Below are 21,843 nucleotides of genomic sequence, written 5' to 3' on the forward strand. Positions count from 1 at the left end.
TGTTTGTAATCATTTGTATAGGTCCTGGGGTCAAAGGCGATAGAGGCAGTTCAAGGCATGGATCACAGCCAACATCTCTTAAGTTGATGTGCTTTGGTTTGTCTGAAGGATTTTATAGGTTTTGTACTTTTACCCCTCTGGAAACTGCTCCCTAAGCAAAATCTTATCCATATGTGATGAAAGATTGGATTTGTATCTGGGTGTCTGGGGGGAAGAAGGGAATACCTGGGTTCAGTTGAATTTATTGTCTCTTTCAATGCAGTTGCATTTTTATAAAGCCCGCAACTGGAATTTAATAGTCCAGAGACTGCAAATGTTGGGTCCATGTGTTTATTTTTAGAAACCACTTTATCTTTATTATGTGTAATCTGGCAAGAGGTATGGGAATCACAGAAACCAGGAAATGAACCCTAGGATCCTGAGAAAGTCTCTTTCAGAAGTCTAAGACTGATTGGAGAAGTTCAGGAATAATTCCAGATAAAGATTCACCTTCTCTTTTGTTAAAAAATGTCTCTTGAATGGAAGGATCTATAAAGAAATCCCAGAACAGGAATTAAGAAGTATTTTGATGTAACCCATGTTAATTCTTGTCATCTGGATAAAGATATCCAAGTCATCTAAATAAGGAAAGATGTGAATGCCATTCAGTCTGTAGTAAGCTACGACTAGGGCTAGATGTTTTGTATATACCCTTGCCGCTGTAGACAAGCCGAAAGGTAATGCAGAAAACTGATAATGTGACTCAGAAACAGAGAACATTAGACATTTCCTGAAGCTTATGGCTATGTGAAGATGGTATTAATCATCTACTAGGTCTTAAGTTACCAAGTAACTCGTGAGGAATGAGAGGTAACAGGTTCTGTAAAATCAAAATTTTGAACTTTGAAACTTTGACTTAGAGATTTAGAAATGAAATGTCTAGTACTGATCTCCAGGAAGTCTCTTTCTTTGGTACCAGAAACATTCTGGAATAGATGCCTTTGTCCCTTTGACTTAAAGGCACTGGTTGTATGACTCTCTGGGTGAGTGAAGGACCTGAGGAAAAGTTCTGTTTGGTTTGGAAAGTGAGAGGGTATTCCCTGAAATGAAGTTTCTATACCCAGTGCTACCTATACCAATTTTAACGCATATGAGTCTGAAACAATATTTTAACATAGGGGAATGTTGAGGAAGAGGAAAAAAGGTAAGGAATGCTGGCATAGTCATTTTATGCTGTTGGTCTGGCACTTTTTCTGAAAAGACCTCTGTATTTTATTGCTGTTACCATTTGCATTTTGTTAGGCAGAAAAGGACTGGTATTGTTTATTTGGCTTTTTGTGTAAGAGGGAGGTCTATAAGATTTTTATTGGGGTACATGAAATATCTTAGCAACTCCCTGATTTAATGTCCTTATTTCATTATATTGTTTGAGAATGTGGGTAACAGAATAACCAAAGAATGCCTCCTTATCTAAAACTGAATCCAAGATTTCATATTTTTACCTTATCAGAAAATTTTTGGTTACATACCCAAGCATATCTTCTCAACGATGTAGCAATAGCAGTAGTCCTAGACACAGTATTGGCACAATCATGCATAATCTTCAAAACATGCTTAGATACTTGAGAATAAAAAAGTTAGAAACATTTTGGTTCAGAAAAGAGCCTGGTAATATAGAATTCTGAAGGCTAAAGTAGAAGAAGAAAACATTCTCTTAACTATACGACACAACATTTTACCCACCCTATCACCAAGTGAAGGGTTCATTCGGAGCACCAGTCTGTTGCCAATATGAAACGTGTTTGATATGGCAGTTGGGTCTGACCTAAGGTGAGAGAAAGGACATGTATTAGCCTGAGGTACCCTATATAGCTTATCTGCTTTTTAGGGACTGATGACTGGGTATCAGGATGAGTACAGGCAGTATTCAACATGTCCTCCAGATCTGGAAGTATTCAGCATGTTCTCCGGGACTGACAGCATTCAACATGTCATGTCCTCCAGGGCTGGCAGCATTCAACATGTCTTCCAGAGCTGGCAGTATTCAACATGTCCTTCAGGGCTGGCAGTGTAGCAGTGATGTGAGAGGAATGAGTATATCCATTTGCAACATATCATATTTTTCCTTTTCAGTGGGGACATCTATTTATTGGCATAAAAATACACCATTCATCCATCCTGGAAATGCTCTGACTAAAAGAATATTCCTTCAAAGGAGGATAAGAATTTAAATTTTCCTCACAATCCAAGAGTTGGGGCTTGGGAATATACAGGAGGAGAAGAAACCCTCTTTGTGTCAAAATCAGAATTATCAGACCCTGTTTCTTCAGGAATAATTTGTCCATATGTAAAGGTTTCAAAATAGCAGGGTTTACTGCCTGTAATGTCTGGCTAGCCAATGTAAGACAATCATTGTTTTAACAGTTATAATGTCATCAGAAGAACAATGTTTAACTTTTTGCTTTTTCCTAGTAGGAGTACCAGCAGAAGAGGAAGTGGACAGTAAGGAAAGATGTCTGCCTGGTCTAATGTAATTTGCCCTGATTATCCCCAAGAAGAATCACCCAGAATGTCTCCCAGACCCCCAGAAGATGATTCTCTCATGCCTAAATTAGAAACTGGAACAGACAAAGAGGACTTGGTTAATACATGGTTCATGCCGGCTAAAAGAGAGGAAGCTGGAGAAGTAAGTGAGTGGTCTGGGAAACAGACAATGACCATGGTAGGATCATCCACTACTGGGTGAAGTATTGAGTGAGTCTGTGACAGTGGAAAGAATTTCCTAGTAAGTGACTGGTTTCGTTCTAGACATTGCAGAAGAGACAGCCAGACTGGTGTGAGTGTCCATGCTGTAACTGGGGAAGAAGCAGCAAAAGCTGCCAGCATTGTTTGACTGAGTTCATAGGAAGGTAAGTTGCCACAGTGTTAGCAAGTAGCTCACAATCACAGCACTTTCTTCAGTCCCTTACGTTATAGAAAAATAAAGTACAACAGAAGTTTGTTTTCAGTACTGTTCAAACACTTTCTCTCACACACATACACACACACACACACACACACACACACACACACACACACACACACACACACACACACACACACACACACACTGATAGAATCAAAATGGCAAGTAGGTAGGTTCATAGGTTCATAGGTTGGTACTAGGCTATCGGCCCTAAGGCCTATACAAGCCTAGCCATAACAATTCCGTGGCTATTTCTTCCCACAATATTTACTTCCCTGGCCCCTGTCTAGCAGGGCAACTGACGTGATCCCCGGGGTGAATTTCTGATCTCCCATCCAATCGTCAAGGTTCTTTTTGAAGAGGGCCAAGGAGGCGCTCTGCTTGACATGTATGGCAGTCTATTCCAGAGTCTGGGGAGTCTCTGGATCAGGAACCTATCCCTCCAGCATGTTTTGTTCATTGTGATGACAAGGTTTAGATCCCTGGAGTGTGTGGCTCTGAGGGATTGGGATTTTTTTAAGTGTAGCATGTTCAGCAGGTCTGGGTTTGACATGGCCTTGTATGTTAAGCAGAGATCGCCTCTGTGTAGATGATATGCAACAGAGTATAGATGGAGTTTTTTTAGACGGTCAGCATAGGGCACCTGCTTTAGGCCTGTGATTCTTTTAGTGAGGTATTTCTGCGACCTTTCCAGTTGTTGCAGTTGTCTTGAGAGGTACATACCAAATGTGGTGCTGCATTCTATAAAGGGTCTAATAAGGGATGAGTATAGTGGGACAATGACCTCCTTTTTTCTGGATGAAAAGCCCTTAGTGATGAGATGTGCCACATAGAAGGATTTTCTGACTGTTGTGGCAATGTGGTTATCTAAAGTGAGACCACTGTCCACCTGTGTCCCTAAGTCTCTTATCACACTTTCAGTGTTTAGTGTACTGCCACCTATGTGGTAATTCATGGGTACATGTTTTTTTCCCAAAGGGGATAACTATACATTTCTTGGCATTGAGCTTGAGCCCATGGCTCTGGCACCAAGCATCTGTTTCTGTAAGGCATGAAGTGAACATAAGCATTACACTGACTCACAATTTGCCACCCATCCTTGTATAAACTTTTCTATCCACAAAATTAAAAGCTTGTACAATCAATACAAAATTTTCTACAGCACTAACTTCAACACCATAATAAATACTCTAAACCAAAATAGATGTCACTGACAGGAAAATTCTGATGTCGTAAAAATACTATGTTCTAAAAGGTGAAATATAGATATAACATTTATTAAAAAAGATTTATTTTTCTTAATTTCTGAGTAGTGCGGTTCTCCAAAAGGGGATTATCCACAAGAGATGAAGCTCTTAGATATGTTTCTTCTTTAGACAGCAAAAAAAAAATGTTGAAGAAAGCTTCACTCTGACTGTTGATTTCCCTCCTGGGGATTAGCCAATTAGCAGTCAGAGTGAAGAGTGTGAGGAAGCCAGAACATTTTGAAGCCAGCTGGTTGTTTCCTAGTGGGAAACAACTCATATAGCCTAAAGGTTACTGCAGTAGTGGAAATGGCGAACAATAGTAATTTTCAGACTGTTGCTCCTTAGAGTAGGGGAGGATACCCAAAAGTACTCTAGTATTAACACTGATCACCCTATTCCAAGTACTGCAGTCTTTGGGCTTAGAACAAGCACCCCAAGAAATAATGTATTAGCCATCAATGGAGTTTGATGCAACACATAGCACCCATCACATTACAGCAGCTGCATACAAATAGCCCCCTTGACTCAAAAGCACTGAAGGTCACTGTGCATAAATGCTAACCATGTGAGTGTAGCAGCATGGCTCCATAGGTAGCTCTCCCCAGGGGAATCTGTGTGACTCATAGCCAGAAAAAAGCCACAGACAGAGAGAGACTCAGACACCTCTACAAAGATAGTGTTAATCACCATCTGAATAATACATGTTAAAAGCTGAAGACCTGGCATCACAAACCAAAGTTTTGGGACATGCTGCTGAAGCACAAGGATGAACAAGCATATTGCCGCATGGTCACATGTTTAAAGAGTGGACCTGACAATAAATACAATTGTTCAGTAACTGAATCTGTGGCACAGATGGATTATTCCCTTGCTGTAACCCAGACACCATAAATTCAGTCAGTGTCTCTGCCTCTGGAAGAGCTGAGGTGGGGAGAAAGGCAGTGTGCAGCAGTTGCCATCTTGCCCATTTTGGGGGGAGGGAGATGGGTCTGTCTCACTGCTTAGCTGACACCTAGAGGGGAGCACTAGATGTTACACCCATAGACAATGGACCTGCTGAGCACACTCTGTCCCTCTGCAAGTGCACTGTCTTGGAAATTTGACATGTAGAGGTATGCTTCCTAGAGCATGCAGCACTCTGCAGAGCTCAGAAACTTACCAGAGAAAGGGAGTAGCTCCAACACAGTATGCAGACTGCTTTGGCAGTCCTGAAACTGTTCTTTTCTCTACCCACTGGTTCTCACTATCTGAGTAACACATGAAATGATGAGGCACCCTGGGCAGAAACAAATTAGGTGCAGGACTCTCATGACAGAACAAATGGGTCAAATGGCCAAATGTTTTGGATTCATTGTGCAGGTTTGCAGAGGAGGAAAATAAAATGCAAATATTCAGGAGCAACTATGCAGATCTAACTGAGAAGAGATGGCAGTTTGACCCCTACATATGACCACATCAACAGTTAGGACAAACATTTGTATGACAGATCTGCTACACATTGGTATGCAGGAGACAGAAAGTAACTATCACTGTACAGACCTAGAAGAAGCCAAATGGCTACCCATAAAATAAAGATCTAACCTATAAACTACTGCATCTCCCTACATTTAGTCCTCTTGCAGCTAGACATCATGAAAAAAACCTCTTCATGTAACCTGACACACTACTCACAAACCATGTCAATTGTCATTACCCCTAGACTATCACTCCACAGCACTGCACATGCCTTCGTTTCTCAAGCACCAACTCTTGGGCAAGACCTCCCCATCGATCTAAAGGAAATCACCACTTACTCCAAATTAAGAATATATCTCAAAAAGCACTTCTTCATCCAAGCCAATTTGTCCTGCTTCAACACAGGATGTCCTCTTCTTGCTTCCAAGTTTCTTCTCCTGTCTCAAGATTTACTGCAGGTTGACCCACTTTAGAAAATAATGTACATATTGTGCATTCACTATAATGTATATAGAAATTAAGGTAAATATTGTACATTCACTATAATGTATATAGAAATTAATGTACGTATTCTACATTCACTGTAATGTATATATAGTTTTTCTATGTAAATAGGCTGAACTGCTCTGTTGTTCTTTACATTTCTACATTTTTTTTGTTTGTGAAATGTTTTGAATTTCAGCTGGGCCGATCCTGAAATTGGTCAAAACTGATCAGTGCACAATCCTGGTAGAAAAAATATAAATACATAAATAAGGGGTGCTTACAGCTTTGGATTGACTCCTTTTACCTAAGGGTAGTCCTAGCTGAAGCAGCTACTGTCCACATGGTCATGAATGTACCTGTAGCAGGTGCTGTCAATGCTATCATTTGTCAGAGCTGTATGACTGCAATGCATCAATATGATGCGTTCATATCATGTTATCAAAAGATGAAAATAGCGAACGCTATTTCATCGGCCCCAAAACATCTAAACATGAAAATATTGAACATTCAGAACAGCAAATTTTTTCCCATGGAAAAAATTCACTGCTCCAAAACACATACACACAACACAAGCACATCAAACAAACAGCAACCACACACATACACTTAAATTCCTACATCCAACGCTACACTAAACTAAACATACCCTACTATTTACCCACTTACCTTAACCCAAACCCTAACCCTAAGGTCTGTCATTATCTCACATTCACCTAACCCGCTCCCTAACCCTAACTTACTTAAACCGCCCCTAACCCTAAAGTCTATCACTATCGCACACACACCTAACCCGCGCCCTAACTCACTTAACCCGCCCCTAACCCTAACGTACAAACAATCACACACTTACCTGAACCCAACCCGTAACTTTCCACCACAGTGCTAAGAATAGCGAAGCCACAAAAATGGCCAACCAAATTCTTTCTCGAGGAAAGAATTCGCTGTTCTGCAGCTTCACTATTCTTAGCGTTCGTTGAATAGTGTTCGATATCAGAACATTCGAAGTTTTAATACTTCAATGTTCTGATATAGGCCCAATATGATAACATGAATGGTAAGTGTCACAGTGACCAATGTAATAGCATCAAGCAACTTGCTAATACACATGACAGGGTAGTAGTCATTGCCCATTAACCTGTAGACCTGATGGTGCATGCTGTTGATGGCAGTCATGTCCAACACGACACTGCCTTAGTGGTGTTATCCCTTGACTTACACCTAATGCTGTGCAGGATGTTTCTTCTCCTGTGCATGTACCTGAAGCTGAAGTATCAGCAAAGCAGGAGGAGTATTGTGCTGTGCACCATACAACTGGGATGTTACTCCTGGGGTTAATGCAGGTGGTAATGTTGTGAGGCAATATGCCTTACAAAGCAATGTATCAACACAGTCCAGCACTGTGACCATTCTGCAGGGTACAGACCAGAATGTGAGTCATACAGTAATTCTGTATATCAGTCTATGACTGTGATGCATGCCCATATTTCACACGTGGATGGCTGAGGTTTGTCATGCACAGGTAGCTATGGCAACATGTTTATCTATATCTACGTTATGCATAACTTTGGACAGTATGCTGCATGCAATAATGATGCTGCTGTACCACAACTGTACCATGTACTTCTGTCTCCAGAGTCCACATTTTCACTGCAGATTATTGCATGATTGTATCCATTACCATTGCAGGGGTCTGTAATTGCACTACTAGAGGGCCATGCATATGGTATGTCAATATTTTCATGCAGCTGGGGGTGATATGTTTGGGGATTAGCCCAGCCCAGTGCACTTGACATATGGGAATAGTTGTATGTGACACCATGTAGGCATGAAACAAAAAAATTCCTGCTCCTGATAAACCAGCTTGATCACAAAATGAAGCAACTGCAGTTAATATATGCCAGTTAGCCCTGATGATGTCACATATATCACATATATACTGAGTATCTGAAGAGAATGTAATATTCATTCTAGGTTTAAAACAGCAGTGTAATCTAGTACTTTTTGTGCAAGGAATATTTGAACTTGTATTGTTCTTAGAGGAGTAGGGTTTGCTCTTATCTCTCTTATCCACCTCCACTATAGACCTAATAATGTCTGTATGTTTAAAATCTCTGGCTTGCAATACTATCAAAGACTTAATTGTTTCCATAAACGCTAAATCATCACTGATCAATTTGGACATGTGCATAGCTTATCGCTTAAATATATTTTATAGACAAATGTAGGATGCATCCTACTGCGTTCTAAAATAGCATTCTTCCTACAACTCTTTCTGTATAAATAACTTCTGATATTTCCAACTTCATCTCTGATCAGTTTAACATCTAAGAATTCCATATAATTCTTAGATCAGGGCATAGTAAAATGTAAAAAGAAGTTGTAGAGTTTAGATGACTTAGAAAGTAATCAAGATACTCTGAACTTCCTGTCCAAATGATACTAATATCATCGACAAATCAGGTCTATAGCAGAGGTGGATAGGAGAGATAGGGGCAATATCTACTTCTCTAAGAAGAATACAAGTTCAAATATTCCTTGCACAAGAAGTACTAGATCATGCTGCTGTTTTAAACCTAGAATGAATATTACATTCTCTTCAGATACTCAGTATATATGTGACATCATCAGGGCCTGATTGGCATATATTAACTGCTTGAAGTGGTGAGTTTAGAACTGTCATTTAGCTTTAAGAATAAGAAGAGCCTGAAATACTTACTTTGCTACAATAAATCTTTCAATAGTAGAATTATTTCTCAGAGGCAAGGTACTTACAGTTGTAAACATTGCACTGTATGTATATTGAAAATTATAATACCGTTATACTCCTGACCATAGGCAAGAAATATATATTTTTCACATACTGATTTATTTAAATAGATGTAAAATATGCCCAGCTTTTACCTTGAGAAAACTAACAGGTCTTTGAAGGAATGGATCAGGGAGACATTATTGAAATACGAAGGAAGGTAGATACTAATAGTTTAGCAAGACATATTAATAAAGAGGGCATGAATCACTGTTTTATGTTCCAGGCTGTTCAATTAATGTGTTTAGATGACAGTGTCATTTTTTTGACTAGGACTGAACAAACAGAAGTCAAATGGATCATGACTTTACAGTCAGATAAGGGATAGATTGAATAATTGTGTCTCCTTAAGACTGCATCTGAAAGCTAGAAGTTTATGTAATTAGATTTTCATTGGATAATTTGAAACTATGTATCCTTAAATTGCCACAATGTATTGCTATGCTTTTAATGTCTGATAAAGCATCTATGATTGATGCGAAAGCTCTTACATGATAAAATTTTACTGATGATTTTATTGTTCGTTGGTTCCATTAAAGTTTTATTATTATAGCCGTGTTCCGCTTTGTTTCTTCTATATTCACTTACCAAGTGGGCATGCCCATACAGTTTTGGCACATGGCAGAGACAGTGTACCAATATTACTCATGCAGCTGGCTATGTAGAAAGGTACATCAGGGTTGCTTTCCTTGTTATGTGTTATAGACAGCAGATGGAAATGATGGCTGTGACTTGCTGATCCTTGGCACAATTTGCACAAACTTGCATCCATTATTTTCTTTGTTGCAATACTGTTGCACTTGCATCTGTAATCCAACATGTTGCTACTGTCTATGTGTAATCAGTAAAAGATGTGATGCATGAGGTATGTTGTCGATTGGCATGCTTATGTCGATCACTGTATCATACTTTGTTGTCACAATGGTAATAAAGCCCTCTTTTCTATAGATGTAATATTATGCTGGGTTATGTTGTGAAAGATGCAGGCTTCATCTAAGATGCACAAGGGATAAGAAACTAAGAGTAATGCTACTCAATGCCAGAAGTCTAAACCTCAAGATGCACACACTCAAAACTTTCCTTAACATGGAGAGCATGGATATCTGTGCAGTAACAGAAACCTGGTTCAGGGCTCCCGAGAGCACCCCAGCATTACCAGGTTATACCTCATACCATGCTTTTCGGCCCCAAAACTTGGACCGAACTACAAAAGGAGGGGGAGTATCAATATTCATCAAAGATACCCACACCTCCAGGTTGGTGGCACAGCACGAAGCATCAGAGACTTCATCCATGTGCAACTAACAGTGGGTAAAACTGCCTTCCAGTTTATAGCCTGCTACAGACCACCCTCCCAAACCCAGGAACCCTACTCGGCCTTCCTGAGAACACTGAAAAATATGAAGGTCTCTCCAAACACCATTATATTGGGCGACTTCAACTACCCAAACATAGACTGGGAGCATTACTCTAGCTCCAACACCCTAACCCAAAGGTTCCTAGAATTCATAAACTCAAATGCTATGGAACAACTTGTTACCACTCCCACAAGAGGGGAAAACATACTGGACCTGATCATCACCAACATGGGGACTCTATGCTCCAGACCAGAACTGTATCCCTCACTGGTAAGATCAGACCATACACTAATCCAACCGGATATTCACATCACGACCCCACCCCCTGCCCAGAAAACCACAGTGAAAAACTTCTCTAAAGCAAATTTCACACTCCTCAAAACTGAGGTGGAATCCTTCAAAGTCCCCGGGCCTGTAGAAAATACGGCCCAGACCGCAGAAGCCTTTATAAATGCATTCTATGAACACCTTCAGGAATGCATGGATCATGCAATCCCAAATAAAACCAAGACCCAATCCTCCAAAGGCAGACGTCCTGTCTGGTGGACCCCAGCCATAAACAAACTATACAATAGAAGGAGGAAGCTACTACATGATAGAGCAAAATCCCAAAAGGAAGGCATCTCTGATCAGTATTAGCAAAAACTACGGGCACTCATAAAATCGTCTAAGGCCAGTTTCGAGAAAAATTGCACATGACACTAAGGATAATCACAAGGCTTTCTTTAGTTATGTTAGGAACCTGGGTGGGAATTCCCAGATATGCTCAGAATTAGTCCAAAATGACAAAAAATACACCAAACCCACAGACATTGCCAACATCCTAGCTGACAGGTTCAGTGCAAACTTCTCCCCCTCCTCCCCACCAAAAGGGCAAATATCTATCCCAGCAGAGTGCTGCCCCCCTGACATCTCAGATGCTCAGGTAAGAGCCGCCCTCTCCAAAGCAAAAAACACAGCATCAATGGGACCAGACAGTGTCCTGGGCTGCGTCCTACATGAACTCCAAGAAGAGCTAAACCCAAACATAAAACTACTGTTCAATTTCAGCCTTACTACAGGATATGTACCCAAAGAGTGGCGTACAGCAACAGTGGTCCCTCTCCATAAAGGTGGTGCCTCAACGGACCCTGGAAACTATCACCCCATAAGCCTGACTAGCTTGGTCTGCAAAGCTATGGAAAGGATCATCATGGACCTCATAAATAAAGATATTGGGGACCTACAGACACTGGATCCTACCCAGTTTGGCTTTGTTAAGGGCAGATTCTGCCTCTTAAATCTGGTTGATTTCTTTGAAACCATCACCAAGGCCATTGACGAAGGGAAGGTAGTCCACACAGCCTACCTGGACCTCGCAAAAGCCTTCGATAAAATACCCCACTCAGGCATTATAGATAAGCTCACCAGCTTAAATATAAACCCCTATGTCACTAGATGGGTTGAAAACTGGCTCAAGGACAGAACCCACATGGTTAGAATTGCTGGAGCCATGTCAGACTTCAAACCAGTTACAAGTGGCATCCCACAAGGCTCAGTCCTGGGACCTCTCTTGTTCGGTATATATTTCTCGGAGGTACAGGCCAACACGGAAGGACTGTGGCTGACCAAGTTCGCAGATGACTGCAAACTGGGTGCCATAATTGACTCTCCAGCCGACACAAGCATCCTCCAAAAGGGCCTCATAGAAACAGACAACTGGTGCCAGAGCCATGGCCTCAAGCTAAATGCCAAAAGTGTATAGTCATCCCTTTGGCAAAAACAAAGTGCCCACAAATTACCACATAGGTGGTAATCCATTAAGTACAGAAGAAGTAATTAGGGACCTGGGGACCCAAGTTGATAGCAATCTCTCATTTGACAACCACGTGGCCAAAGTGGTTAGAAAAACATTTTATATAGCCCACCTAATCATGAAGGGATTCACATCTAGATCAGGGGAGGTCATCATGCCTCTTTACTCATCCTTCATCAGGCCCATAATCGAGTATAATGCCCCTTTTGGGATGTACCTTACCAAACACCTGCAGCAACTGGAAAGACCCCAAAAGTACCTCACCAAGAGGATCAAAGGGCTCAAACAGATGCCATATGCTGTCCGGTTAAAGAAACTCCAGCTCTACTCAGTGGCATACCGCCTGCTCAGAGGCGATCTGTGCCTGACGTATAAAGTCATGTCCAACCCAGAATTAAGGGACATGCTGCACCTCAAAAAATCCAAATCCCATCAAGCTACACGCTCGAGAGACTTGAACCTCAGCACTGAAATAAATAGGACATGCTGGAGGGACAGATTCATAACCCAGAGGCTCCCTTCACTCTGGAATAAAATCCCAGTCCAGGTTAGGCAGAGTCCCTCATTGACTCTCTTCAAGAGGAATCTTGATGAGTGGATGGGAGATCGTAGGTTTACCCTGGGTATCACTTCTGTGTCATTGTTAGACAGAGGCACAGTATACTAACCTCGAAAAAGGGCATAGCAAAATTAATTTAAAATGGGTGGCGAAAGCCAAACATACTCTGGCTAGGCTTATAAATGCCCTAGGGCAGATAGCCTAGTATGAACCTATGAACCTATGAACTAAAGGGCACAGATGAAAACATTCAGGAAATGTGAAGGCAAAGAAATCAAATTTTAAGATGTGCTGACGCATGGTTCTGATTCTTCCTGTAAAATGCAAGACTACTGTAGACTTTTACCTGTGTGTTCCTATGCAGGTCTTAATAGCCGCAGCTCTAAATGCTTTCTAGTATCACCTGCAAAATCACAATGTGGGATGAAGGATCAATAATAAAACATGAACAAATGTGAATAAAACTTATTATACAATTCCTCCTCTAAAACGTGCACGCTGATTGGCCAGCCCAACCAGCGTGCCCATTGTAAATCCCTCAATATACTAACGGAAAAAGGTCCGGTCACCCGGACTTTTTCCGTTAGTATAAAACACTGTCTCGCTATGTTAAAAGAGTTTAACATAGCAACACAGGTTTAAAAAAAGCAACGCAGATCTCCGTTGCTTTTTTTAAAGCTGTCTCGCTATGTTAAACTCCTTTAACATAGCGACACAGTGTGTGAAAAGCAACGGAGATCTTGCAATCTCCGTTGCTTTTTTTTTAAACCTGTCTCGCTATGTTAAATGAGTTTAACATAGCGAGACAGCTTTAAAATAAGCAACAGAGATCTCTGTTGCTTATTTTAAAGCTGTCTCGCTATGTTAAACCCATTTAACATAGCGAGACAGTAAAAAGCAATGGAGATCTTGCGTTCTCCGTTGCTTTTGCCCACAGCTCTGATGTACTGTGTAGGCATGCGCAGTACATCAGAACTGCCGCGGAATATCAGACAGCTGCGGAAGGGCAGCAAAGAGGCATTATACAATGCCATTATTTAAGAAAAGTAATTATTTATTTTCTTAAATAATGTCATTGTATAATAATACCACGCCTGGGTGTGGGTAATGCTGGATTTACCCACGGTTGTCTTTGTTTGGTCCCTCGGGCTTCACCCTCGGGACCAAACCACGCCAACCGTGGGTAAATCCAGCATTACCCACACCCAGGCGTGGGTTATTGCTATAGTAAAGAATACTTTAGAACACTTGAATTAATCCTGAAAAAAACATTGACATCTTGGAACAAAATTCAAGTTATAAACTAATTTGCTCTTCCTGTCCTAACTTACAGTTTTGGAGTGACTGATTGACCCCAAAACGTGTTGGAAAGATTAGACAGGAAAACAAGAAGGATAATTCATGCTCACTTAATGATTTATCAAAATCAGCGCATACCAAGATTATATATTCCCCATTTTGAAGGAGGGATGGGTCTCCTTGAAATTGTTTACATGCATAGATCTGCAGCTGTGGGACTACACACATATCTGCTGACCTCACAAGACCCAAACATAGTGAAAGTTTTGAAACATGAGGAGAATAAATCTAAGATGACTTCAATGCTTAATCTAGCAGAAGCATATCGGCATTAAGCAAGAATGGAAATTAAACCAGAAGTAAATAAAAATTAGGCAGCAATTGAATGTGCCAAAAACAAAATAAAGACTATAAGCTAAAGGACCAGATGAGAAGGCAAGAAATCTGGAAAATCCATAAATATAGTTGCAAGTATAGAAAACTTCTGGAAGAACGTCATATTAACCAGGAACGAATGCCGGAATGGTTAAGAAGAGACAAATTCAAACCAAAAGATGAAAGGTTAATACTGGCGGCCCAAGATAGTGGGCTACATACATTGGTTTACAAAATCCATTGAAAATGTGGGAGAAACAGACAAATGTAGGTTTTGTAAAACAGAAATGGAAACAGTTGCATACTTCATTGCTGGTTGTGACATACTAACGGCAGGACTGTATACTGAAAGGCATAATAATGTGGCAAGACTGTTGCACTGGGGACTGAGCAAACATTATGGTACTGAAGTGGCTGAAAAACACTGGAAACATCAGCCACAAAGCATCATAGAAAATTATGAAGTCTGCACATGGGATGACCCATTACCAACAGTTCAAAAGATAGATGTTAGAAAACTGAATTTATTGGTCCATGAAAAGATGTCAAAAGTAGCATTGATAATTGAAATTGTCACACCCAGTGACTACAGTGTCTTGCATACAGAGAGACACAGTCATAAAATATCAGGATTTGCAGGCAGAAATCAGAGCAATGTAGAAGAAAGATACCAGACAGTCCCAGAGTTGTTCTGATTCCTTCTCCCCCTCCCCCTCATTTGAATTTAAAGTACAGAACCTAACAGTAGAGGAGAGCAAGCTATTACAGCAAATTATTACTAATAAACAGATTAGGGTGATGAAACCCAACAAGGGTGGGGGCTTGGTAATTATGGATGTGAAAGATTACATCAACAAAATGTTTGAGATTCTGTACAGTGATACATATGTAGAGGTTTCTGGCAATGAATTGAATTTAGCCTACCGGAATATTGATCTGGGGTTGGAAGACCTGTTATTAAATGGCCAAATCATGATAGAGGAACACACCTTTTTGTGCACTGCACATCCACGGATCCCTATGATTTTTGGGATCCCCAAAATTCACAAAAACATTACCAGACCCCCACTACATCCAATAGTTGATGCCAAGGCATCGAAGACCTTCTGTATAGCAAAGTTCATTGATTCCAAAGTGAAGCATGTTTTGGATACAAGACCTTACTTATTTAAAGATTCCTGGGACTTTTTGTCTAAAATAAAGCAGGAACTTTATGATGATGGGTTACTGATGGTCACTATTGACATATGCGACTTATCCTCTGTTATACCACACGAACAGGGATTAGAGTAGTTCTCTGACTATTTGGTCACTAACACTGATTTTGACTACAGTACTATAGATACTTTAAGAACATGCATGGAAATGCTGTTAGAAAACAATTTTTTGGTCTTTGAGGGGCAACTTTTTAGGCAAACACAAGGGGTGAAAATGGGGGTCTGCTGTGCCCCAGTATTTGCAAATATAGTGTTGTCCCAATGGGAGAATGTTTTCATCCTTGGTTCCACTTACAGAGAATCCTGGGCACTGTATGGACACTATTTGGATGATATTGTATTATTCTGGAAGGGTGGGATGGAAAAATTGGAAGAGTTTTTTGAATACATAAACAACACAACCACCTTTTTGAAATTTACTATGGTAGTCAACAAGGATAGATTGAATTATTTAGATGTTAAAATTAAAAAGGACTATGACCATAAACTTTTTTTCATCCTTGTTATATAGAAAACCTACTTATTCCAACTCTTTGCTGCATTTCAGCAGCTGGCACCCCATCCACCAGAAGAAAGCACTGGTAAAGGGTCAATATGTCAGATTGGCTAAGATGATAACTGGCTGGGATGACTTTTTAAGTGATTGCACAGTGCTGCAGGGTATGTTGGTTCAAAGGGGTTATCCTGAAGTATTTATTAAGAACACCATGGATGAAGTAAAGTTTAAGAGAAGGGAGCGAGGGTGTCTACCACAGCTTGTTGAGTATTGACCTCAACTTATTGGAAGGAAGGGACAACATGACTGAACCTGGGTTTGGAAGAGTGGTGGTATTACCATATAATACCGACTTCTATGACAGTAGAGACATCATTCATAGGCACTGGGATATTTTTAATCTGGACTCAAGGGTGGCTACTACCTTAGGTATGACACCAAAGATAGTTTAGAAGAAAGAGGTGTCTTTTAAGGGATTATTGGAAAGGACAAACTCCCTGAATGAGACTGGAGGTAGTTACAAATGTGGTAGATGCTCCTAATGCAGACACATGTTAGACAGAGAAGGTGTCACTATTAGGAACTTTGGAAAAATCATACCAAAGAAAAAATATTATTGTTACTCTAAAGGGGTAGTATATCTTGGGTTGTGCCAGGCCTGTGATGGCTTCTATGTTGGGAAAACCAAGAGCACCATCAAACAGAGAATTTACCAACATTGTTATGACATAGCCAACAAAAATGTAAATAATGCTTTATATAGACACATACAAGAATTTCCTGACCATTTTTTCAAGTTTTCTGTTATACATCATGTAGACCTGGGACAAAGAGAGAGTCCAATAGACAAATACTTGGAATTTATTGAGATGAAATGGCAGGTCAGGTTAAACTCTACAATTTTTCCTGGTTTGAATGATAACATAACACTTCCCCCTTTTTAAAACTTAAATCTATGTATTTAATATAATGGTCATGTAACCGTTTTATTTGTATGTAATGTTACTGTGCTTTTTATTGCCAGCAGGTTAATAGTTAACCTAGTTTTAAAATTTTGGGGTGGGGACTACTGTGTGTTAACTAATTAAGACTTTGAGTTGTGTATTTATATGATGACACCAAAGTTTTTAATTCATTCTGAAAAAGTCTGTGTACAAGAAAGACGAAAGTGCTAAATAAATTCTTTCACTTGGATTATTGCTGCTGTCTTGGAGTTGGTTCACTCATTTTTGCTGTTTCCTGGTTTGTGCTTTTTGGTGTTTTTGAACTGCTTAAGACAAATATAGAAAGCAGTCTGCTACCATTTAAAGGAAAGAAGAGCTTATTTCCTATTTTGTAACTTTTGCACAAGGAGCATAGATCATGAAGAATGGGTCTGGCTAGCTCATTAGATGAGAGTAATAAATCTGCAAGCAGACTTTTTTTTAATCCTCAACTAAGAGTTGAGAAATGGACCTAATAGACTTGGTTAGCTTCACAACATAAACCTGAAAGGGGTGGGGGTGGCCAGATTGGGGGTCAGCATTAGATGCCAGAGTAGCTAGTTAGCTACACCACTTATACTACCAGCAGGTTTAAAGAGTAGTAGTAATGCTGATTGACAAGTGTGGGCAACATCAGTGCTGGAAACATGGATCGTAATGTGGATGCAATAGATCACCCAAACTATATCTTGTTTTCTAGCATAGAATGGAATTCCTTGATAATTAGTGTTTTATCAACCTTGATGGAAGGCATTTGAATGCATTTATCGACCTTCTTCATCTTAATAGTCCACAAAAGGTGAAGATTCTGATATCAACTGCTCGCAGAATATCAGTATTGACTGTTAAAGCTTCTAGAATGTTTTTGCTGCCAGTACTGAGTCTGCATTGTGCACCTTTGCGAACGGTGGTATTAGCCTTCCCCTGGGACCATGCAGTTCTGTCTTCCTGTACCCATAACACATATAGCTCAGGGTTTTGATCTTCTTTCTATAATGGTTCAGTTTCTCCTGCCTGCTTAGGGCAGTATTCAGCAGATATGTTCCTTAATAGTATAGTTGTTGCTATTCAGTTGCACAGTAGGTGTCCATTGCAGATTTACTGCTATTGCCAGGACTTGCATTTTTTTATGTGGTCAGTGTGTGAAACTCCTTGCTTGTTGTGTGCTTTGCTACACAACTTTGGTTATATAATGCAGCATCTCCGAACTGCACTTCTTTACTTATGCATGTGACTGCAGTGCATGCAGCTGGTCTGCATACATCATCCATGTACATATTTCTTTACTTATGCATGTGACTACAAGGCAGTCTTCCTATTTTATTAATTTTATAACTCGATGCTATATCATTTCAGTTATACATTAGGCATACTGAAGACTAAATCGCATCTGTGTGAGACATTATCCCTAAGGCTAGCTTAAGAACTTCACAGAACTCTTGTTTTGTTGCTGCTAACAGTTAATATTTAATGAATTTATTACTTTTTAACTGTGGGAATCTCTCCTTTCTTTTCTTACAGATCATTCCTCGTACTTGTTTTTCCAATCAAAACTAAAAGTACATTACACAACTCCAGCAAAATGCAACTGCTCTCTCTATCTGGTGATGTAACTTAACCTCTTCCTACCCTTCATCCCCCTTCATAGCCTTCTCTGACTCTGGTTTTCGTTGTGATTCTTTCAGCAGGACATCGCTAATATCCACTCGGCATGTAATGTATATATTGTGTTTCATGTGTCACTCTGTATATGATGTCATGTACCTATTGTCATATACATTGAAGCCAACTCAGATATATATTGCATCTTGTATTCCACTTTGTATATAATGTCAAGCTTCTATTGTGTTTACCTCTGGGCTGCGAGCCAGATAGGTACAATGGGATCTATGTCTATACTGGTTAACAAATTCAAAATAAATAAATAAAAGAAAAGAAATAAAATATATTAATGCTAGCTTATGATGAAGTAGAAAAAAATACAGCTAATAGAAAACATGTCCAGTCATCAAAAATAGACCTCTGTGAAGAGTCAAACATATTTTTAATGCATAATAAGACTTCTAACATTATTGTATAGGGGGAAGGGAAAAGGGCAGCAGATACAGTCACTCACTATATTTCAACACATGGTCTACCACAAAGAAAATAAAATGAGTTCTAAATGCAAAAGCATATTGAAGAATGCCCAAAGATCCTGGGAGATGTCAGCATTCAGTGTAACCAGATCTGAGCCTAAGTATATCTAATCAGAAGCATTTTAATAAAGCTTGGTTAAAATTCATATATATGTATAGCTGTGGGTTTTGATAACATTAGTTTTATCAAAAGTCACTTTGGCTAGCCTAGCCCATTGAATATTGCACTGCTGTTTCTGCAGCAGGAGAAATGTTCTCCTTTCTATCAGATATGGCAAACTCATATTTTATAATATAAAACCATAAGACAGGGAGCTTTCTTTGCCCCTTAGAAAACAGTTGTTTGTGGGTGTGCACATTATATGTCTCTCTCGCTATCTGCCTATATATATATATATATATATATATATATATATATATATATATATATAGATCTACTTCATAAAAATCACAAGCTCACAAAATCGAATTTCAAATTAGTGAGACGACAACACTGAATACTCAAAAGAACAAAATACCATAATGTCAAACCTTATAAGCATAAAACCCATACTGTTCATGGTAAACACCAGAAAGAGGTGTTTTATGGAGATCGTGGAGCTCTGACAAAAATAGCTGCTCCATTTAAGCAATTCAGATAAAATAAAAATGGTAAGTTTATTTTCAGAATGGAGATCGCGGTACAGTGAGGAATGGGAAATTTACCCTTTCCTCCACTGTAGTGTGACATCAAAGTTGGTATATATTATTTGCAAGGGGGTGGGGAGGCACAGCCCTCCACATGGATGGTGCAGGGGGGCTTGACCCTCTGCAAAAATATTGAAAATCTTTACATTTGTATCTTATGTGAAATGTTGAAATGGAGCAGTTGTTTTTGTCAGCACATCACGATCTCCATAGAACTCCTTCTACTGGTGTTTTCCATGTACAGTATGGATTTTGTTTATACAAAGTTCGACATTATGGTATTTTATTATTAGTAGGAGAAGTCAGGACACGACCACCACAGGATAGTGCATAAAATCCAAGTTTATTTTAAATAAATAAGCGCTTTCACATGCTCCCTCGGCATGCTTCTTCAGATGTCACTTTAACATTTGTATCTCAATGTTTAAATATATCATCATAATTACTTAATTGAGGACAATCAATCCTAGATGCAAACAATTAAAGTAATTGTATGAAACAATCTGCATCCTCCATTGTGAGTTCTAGTAGAAAAAATTCTCCATTTAAAACAAAGCAAAAATTAATAAACACACCTATTATATAGAATTTTGATATAAATAAAAACAATCTGACACCCAAGCAGGCTGAAATCAAGTCCATAGTACAGGCTCAAATGGATAATGTATGAGAATATCTTTCATAAAAAAATATATATAAGCTATGTAGCATATAAACTAATTCATGTTTTCTGTACGTATGCATATGTTTAATGAATACCAAAGACATATATATAAGTATCCTCGATGTAACTATAAATTGGATCATATCATGATTATATTTAACTAAATAATTAATAGCATTGAAAACATTTCAGCTATTTATCTATATACTATTAATACTTATATAATATTGAATAGCTTATAAATATATATGCGTAACTTCCATATATAAAGATACAAAATAAAAAACAACAATATTATCCTAAACATATAATAACGTGCAAATAAATATAAATATATATATAACTAATCTAATTCCATAAAACATTTAAAACAAAACCAATTATATTTTAAACCCATAAAAATACTACTTACGAGCACCAAGCACAGGCTTAATGCTAATAAATTGGTTAAGACCAGGATCTACGTGAGCTCAGAATTTAAAAATCCAACAAAGCTCAATGGATTCTGGGTAATTAATGTTATTGCCTCCTCTCCTATTCTTGTTTACCAATTGTAACACCCTGAATTTAAAACTATGATTAATATGAGTTGTAGCATGTCTAGCTAATGCGTTCTGCTGATTCTTCTTTCTTATATCATAAATACGATTATAGATTCTATCTTTTAATTTTCTTGTGCTCATGCCCACATAAAACACCGTACATTGTGTACAGGTTGCTAAATACATCAAGTTCTCATTATTACAACTGGCATGAAACCTAGGTGTAAATGTATAGTCAATAGTAGGATGGATAAAACATTGTTCATCTATGATAAAACTACACATCTTGCATCTATTGCAACGATATGTGCCTAATTTGGTGGTTCTAAGTCTATCATGCTTGATGCAAGAATGTTCTCTGCATAAAATTCTTTTAAGATTCTTGCTATTTCTATATCTAAACCTAGGAGTGGCTCCTATAATATTCAGGATCATTGGGTCGACAGTTAGTACTTGCCAATTCTTCCGAATAATATCTACTAACTTACTATTGTCATTAGTATATCTAGTAGTAAAAGTAACCCTAGGACCATTAGATATATTTCTCCTTCCATGGGTACATCTAATTGTATTACTACTGCCTTCTCCTGGTCCATTTAGTACTGAATCCTTAATCTTACTTACCATGCATCTATTATAGCCTCTATCTACAAAGGGGGTATGCATGGTATCCAGTTGTGTCTGCATGGTCAAGGCGTCCTTACATAATCTAGTGATCCTAACAAATTGTCCCTTGACAATATTAGAGAATACAAATCTCGGATGCATACTGCTATAATGTAAGAGTGCGTT

The sequence above is a fragment of the Protopterus annectens genome, chromosome 11.part0 (assembly GCF_019279795.1).
Source record: "Protopterus annectens isolate FY-2018-M chromosome 11.part0, PAN1.0, whole genome shotgun sequence".
In the NCBI taxonomy this organism is placed as follows: domain Eukaryota; kingdom Metazoa; phylum Chordata; order Ceratodontiformes; family Protopteridae; genus Protopterus; species Protopterus annectens.